At 42.0% G+C, this 6,546-nt stretch overlaps 1 pseudogene across 1 annotated transcript; it reads left to right on the forward strand.

The window, feature by feature from the left end:
- The first annotated feature begins 384 nt into the window (after positions 1-384).
- Positions 385-901, forward strand: LOC101014693 (annotated as a pseudogene). Its single transcript, XR_635531.4, has one exon. The product of XR_635531.4 is annotated as a 60S ribosomal protein L21 pseudogene (transcript).
- Positions 902-6,546: the final 5,645 nt, after the last annotated feature.

A 6,546-nucleotide genomic window follows, 5' to 3' on the forward strand; every position in this document is an offset into this window, starting at 1 on the left:
ACCTGTAAACTGCTCTATTTCTCACCTTCTTGCCCTTCTGTGTCAATGTTCCTTAAGACATTTCTTCAGAACTCCTTTAGCTCCCATAATAACTGTGTGTTTGCTGATCCTATTATTCAATCCCATTATAATAATTGTCATTAAACTGAAGTTATTTCTCTGGCCCAGTAAATAAATGACACATGGGAATATTTCTAGGTAACAAATCACTCTGTACTCAGACATTTTTATAACATCCTAATGCTTGATCAAATTCATCTTCTTTTTGTACAGTTTCAGAGCTGAAAGAGAAGTTAGAGGATATCTAGCCCATTCTCAAAGAGAAGCCACTCAGCCAGTTAATGGCAGAGCCAAGACTGAAACTCCCTTTCAGCCGGAACCACTCTTCCAGTAATTCACCAAAATGATGAACACAAAGGGAAAAAGGAGAGGCACCCGATATATGTTCTCTAGGCCTTTTAGAAAACATGGAGTTGTTCCTTTGGCCACGTATATGCGAATCTATAAGAAAGGTGATATCGTAGACATCAAGGGAATGGGTACTGTTCAAAAAGGAATGCCCCACAAGTGTTACCATGGCAAAACTGGAAGAGTCTACAATGTTACCCAGCATGCTGTTGGCATTGTTGTAAACAAAAAAGTTAAGGGCAAGATTCTTGCCAAGAGAATTAATGTGCGTATTGAGCACATAAAGCACTCTAAGAGCCGAGATAGCTTCCTGAAACGCGTGAGGAAAAATGATCAGAAAAAGAAAGAAGCCAAAGAGAAAGTTACCTGGGTTCAACTGAAGCGCCAGCCTGCTCCACCCAGAGAAACACACTTTGTGAGAACCAATGGGAAGGAGCCTGAGCTGCTGGAACCTATTCCCTATGACTTCATGGCATAATAGGTGTTAAAAATAATAATAATAATAAAAGACCTCTGGGCTAAAAAAAAAAAAAAAAAAAAAAGATTGAAACTCAGGGTTCCTGCCTCAACCCATCATTATAAAGTGGACTGGCTAAGTGATTTTTAAAAATCAAGTAATCATCTCTATATCATAGTTAGAGATCTTGAGCTAGACATGGTGGCATGCACCTGTAGTCCAGCCACTTGGGAGGCCAAGGTAGGAGTATCACTAGAGCTCAGTAGTTCAAGCCTGCAGTGGGCTATGACTGTGCTACTGCACTCCAGCCTGGGAGACAGAGCAAGACTCCATCTCTAAAAATAGAAAAAGGAAAAAGAAAGAAAAACATAACTAGGCCGAGCGCAGTGGCTCATGCCTGTAATCCCAGCACTTTGGGGGGCCGAAGCAGGTGGATCACCTGAGTTCAGGAGTTCAAGACCAGCCTGACCAACATGGTGAAACCCTATCTCTACTAAAAATACAAAAAATTAGCCAGGCATGGTGGTGGGCACCTGTAATTCCAGCTACTCAGAAGGCTGAGGCAGGAGAGTTGCTTGAACCCAGGAGACGAAGATTGCAGTGAGCCAAGATTGCGCCATTGAACTCCAGCCTGGGCAACAAGAGGAAAACTCTGTCTCAAAAGAAAAGAAAAGAAAAGAAAGAGAGAGAGAAAAAAAGAGAAAGAAAGAAAGAAAAAGAAAGAAAGAAAGAAAGAAAGAAAGAGAGAAGGAAAGAAGCAAGGAAGGAAGGAAGGAGGGAAGGAAGGAAGGAAGGAGAGAAGGAAGGAAGGAAAGAAGGAAGGAAGGAAAGAAAGAAGGAAGGAAGGAGAGAATTAAAGATCTCTAAAATGTGCAAAAATGCCATAGTGAAGACTTTTATAGATGAAAATACTTTAATACCACAGGAGAAAAGAAGCCGTATTAATCCAAAGTTGTAGCAGCATTAATTATTGTTGTCACTGCTATTCAAACAATTGAGTTTTTTTTTCTTTTCTTTTTTTTTTTTTTTGAGCCCAGGCTGGAGTGCAATGGCGTGATCTCAGCTCTCCACAGCCTCCACCTCTTGGGTTCAAGCAATTCTCCTGCCTCAACCTCCCGAGTAGCTGGGATTACAGGCAAGTGCCACCACGCCCGGCTAATTTTGTATTTTTAGTAGAGACAGGGTTGCTCCATTTTGGTCAGGCTGGTCTCACACTTCCAACCTAGGATTGTCTTGATCTCCTGACCTTGGGATCCACCCGCCTCAGCCTCCCAAAGTGCTGGGATTACAGGCTTGAGCCACCGTGCCTGGCTCAATTGACTTTGTAAAGTTAATTTTAATATCATACTTTGGTAGACTAAAGATGGCCACAAATTTTCACTACCCTTTTCCTGGAATCTAGGCTGATCTCAGTGACCTGCATGACTTATAGAACTGGGCAGAAGTGAGGTCCTGGGACTTTTTTTTGTTAGAGACGGGTCTTGCTATGTTGCCCAGGCTGGAGTGCCACCATGCCTGGCTCAATTGACTTTTTAAAGTTAATTTTAATATCATACTTTGGTAGACTAAAGATGGCCACAAATTTTCACTACCCTTTTTCTGGAATCTAGGCTGATCTCAGTGACCTGCATGACTTATAGAACTGGGCAGAAGTGAGGTCCTGGGACTTTTTTTTGTTAGAGACGGGTCTTGCTATGTTGCCCAGGCTGGAGTGCAGTGGCTCTTCATGGATCTGATCATTGCTTCAAACTCCTGGGCTCAAGCAATCCTACTGCCTCAGCCTTCTGCGTATCTAGAACTATAGCCACATGCCACACTGCACCCAACCTTGAGATCCTGGGACTTCTGATGCTTAGTCATAAGAAGTCTTGCAGCTTCTATCCAGGTCTTTTGGAATCCTCTCTCTGAACACCCTGAACTGTCACAAAAGTCTGACACAACCTAACAACTACAAGGAAAAAACAAATGTAATGGCCCAACGCATCAATAACTTCCCCAAAGAAGATATACAGATGGCCAGTAAACACATGAAAAGATGCTCAGCCTCAGTAATCAGTAGAAAAATGCAAATAAATACCACAATGAGCTGAGCGAGGTGGCTCACACCTGTAATCCCAGCACGTTGGGAAGCCAAGGAGGGCAGATTACTTGAGCCCAGGAGTTGGAGATCAGCCTGGGCAACATAGCAAAACTCTGTCTCTACAAAAAATACAAAAATCAGCCAGGACTGGTGGCACATGTGTGTAGTCCTAGCCACTTGGGGGGCTAAGGTGGGAGGATCACTTGAGCCTGAGAGGTCCAGGCTGCAGTGAGCCATGATCACACCACTGGCTTCCAGCCTGGGTGACAAAGTAAGACCCTGTCTCAAAAACAAAACAAAACAAAACACACCAAAACACAATGAGATACCACTTCATACCCATTATGATATTCTGACTGTAATAGAAAATTTAAAATATTGTCAAGGATAATTAGAAATTGAAACATTTGTGCATTGCTGGTGGGACCATAAATTGGTTTAGCCAATATGGAAAAAACAGTTGGGTGGTTCCTCAAAAAGCTAAACATAGAATCATCATATAATCCAACAATTCCACTTCTAGGTATACACCCAAAGTAATTAAAAGCAGAGACTTAGCAGATGTTTGTATAACCATCTTCTTGGCAGCATTATTCACCACAACAAAAAGGTGGAAACTGCTCATCAAGTGTCCATCAGTGGATGAATGGCTAAACAAAATATGGTACATATATAAAATGGAACATTGTTTATCCATAAAAAGGAATGAAATTCAGATATATGCTACAATAGGGATGAACCTTGAAGACATTATGCTAAGTCGAATCAACCAGACTCAAAAGGATGAATATTTAAAACTGCACTTATATAAAATACCTAGAATCTAGAATAGGCAAATTCATAGAGGCAGAAAGTAAATAGAGGTGATATGGTTTTGCTCTGTAACCTCACCTAAATCTTATCTCGAATTGCAATCCCCATGTGTTGAGGGAGGGAGGTGATTGGATCATGGGGGCAGTTTCCCCCATGCTGTTCTCGGGGTAGTGAGTGAGTTCTCATGAGATCTGATGGTTTCGTCTTCTTTTCTTTTTTTTTGAGACGGAGTTTCGCCCCTGTTGCCCAGGCTGGAATGCAATGGCGTGATCTTGGCTCACCGCAACCTCCGCCTTCCAGGTTCAAGCCATTCTCTTTCCTCAGCCTCCCGAGTAGCTGGGATTGCAGCCATGAGCCACCACTCCCGGGTAATTTTGTATTTTTAGTAGAGACAGAGTTTCTCCATTTTGGTCAGGCTGGTCTCCAACTCCCAACCTCAGGTGATCCGCCCACCTCGACCTCCCAAAGTGCTGAGATTACAGGCATGAGCCACTGCGCCCAGCAAGATCTGATGGTTTTACAAGTGTTTGACAGTTCCTCCTACACATGCTCTTCTCTCACCGGCTGCCATGTAAGATGTGTCTGCTTCTTCTTCCGCCACGATTGTAAGTGTCCTGAGGCCTCCCCAGCCATGCAAAACTGTGAGCCAATCAAACCTCTTTTGTTTATAAGTTACCCAGTCCCAGATAGTGTCTTTATATCAGTGTGAAAATGGACTAATACAATAGGTTACCAGGGGCTTAGGGGAAGGGAAATAGGAAGTTATTGCTTACTGGTTGTAGGTTTTCTGTGATTAAAAAGGTAAATTTTATGTAATGAATATTTTACCAAACAATAAATAAAAATACAAGAAAAAGTTGGCAAGTTATGTAATTTTTTTTTAAACAACTCCTCATACTCTGAGACCAACATGCTGGAGAGGAAACATGTAGGTGCTCTGGTTGACAGTCCTAGCTGATCTTGACCTTCCAGCCATCTCTGCACAGGTGCCAGACATCTGAGCCCTGCCCTGTCTCTCAAAATCATGAGACATAATAAAATAGTTGTTGTTTTAAGCTGCTAGGTTTCAGGATAATCTGTCATACAGCAATAAATAACCAGAACATGCTCTCTCTACTTTCTGTAAATGGATTGACCTAGTGGCTCCTAAATATCTAGAAGAGTGGTATGGTTAAGAAGGAGTGCTCGGACAAGCTTTGGAAAATTTTGAGAAATATTTGGATGGTGGGCAGCACCCGTCTGTCTTACCTAAGGCAGAGGCAACAACAAACTGGCTTAAACATTGTATCCTAGGTTGCTGGTAAACATACTTGACACACAAAAGCCAATTCAGTCATCAATTACAATGTTTACAAATGGCATTTTGTTTTTATTCAAAATGAAATTACTTTTACAAAGTCCCACAGGAAAAATGGAATGTTGTAAAAAGTAAGATTATTCCCTTCACTAAAATGACAAGGAAGAAAGTGATACTGTTTTCCTATCCCCCACCCCCAACACTATTTGGTGATATTTTAGAAGGAGAAGTATGATAGCTGCTTTCTAATCTTTTCTCCTAAAATTGGAAGGCAAGCAGGCTCCAGGGTGCCTGTGAACTGAGGGCTGCCCCAGTGGAGAGTACTATTCACCTCAAGCCAAGATGAATAGCACCATAGAAAGTGTGTTAGAAGAGGTGTTAGGATGCCTCAGTTCTTTGTTCATTTCCACCCACCACCTAACATGGGCAGAACACACAAGCTCTCTGGAAGTCAGCTTCCCCATCCACAAAAAGGGAATAAAGCAGTTTTTCTACTTTGGTTACACACTGGAATCAGCAACCTAAGATACGATGCTTAAAATCTTGAAGCCCAGTTCTGCACACACAGAACAGTTATGTCAGAATTTTGTAAAACAAGGGTCTCAGGATTTTTTTAAATTCCCCAATACCTTCCAATATAAAGTCAAAGTTGAGAACCACTGAAATGGAAGAATGAGGTACAGAAAAATATTTACAGTTCCCATTCAGCTCTAAAAGTTATATAATCCAATACTCTCAAAAATTACACTTATTCAGTAAATATTTATCACATACTATGTTCCAGGCACTCTGTTTGAAACTAGAAATACTAAGAGAAGGTCAGTGTTCTAGATGCGGGCAGCGGGATAGACCACATAGAAATACAGGCAGTATTCAGTCTCAATTCAAGGGAAGAAATGGAGTAGTCAGTTCTCCTGGGAGGAGGGAGGAAACAAAGAGGAGGTAAACTGAGTTAAGTCCTCAAGGATGATTTGGCACTTGGCAACAGTAAGGCTCTCCATCTTAGCACCATCTTCTTGGAAACCTCTCCACTGTGAGAGCCAAGAAGCGAATGCGCAGGCTGAAGTGCAAAAGAAGAAAGATGAGACAGAGGTCCAACTAAACTCCCAATTTGTGCACCCGTGGAGGTGCATTTCACAGGAACAGAAACATGGGATGCCAGAGGCTGGGGATGCTGGTACAAGTTGTTGGACTACATGCTACTCTTTAGAGATTGTCTCTCAACTGACCTAGAACTTCCATAGCCATCTGATCACCAAGACCGCCTCTGAGAGAGAAGTTCTGAGAGTCTCACCTTGCTCACATCAAAACATTTCCTGTTTATCCTTTTTCCTGGATCTGTGACATTCTGGACTATTTCTGTGTTCAGTTGTGGCCAAGTGTAACAGGTATACAATAAATCACCTCTTCTGTTGTCTTAGGTGGAAAACAAAAACAAAACAAAAAACAATGGTAAGACAGAGGTAGTGGAGGGTAAAGGAATAACACTTC

Source organism: Papio anubis, unplaced genomic scaffold (genome assembly GCF_008728515.1).
Source record: "Papio anubis isolate 15944 unplaced genomic scaffold, Panubis1.0 scaffold458, whole genome shotgun sequence".
Lineage (NCBI taxonomy): Eukaryota > Metazoa > Chordata > Mammalia > Primates > Cercopithecidae > Papio > Papio anubis.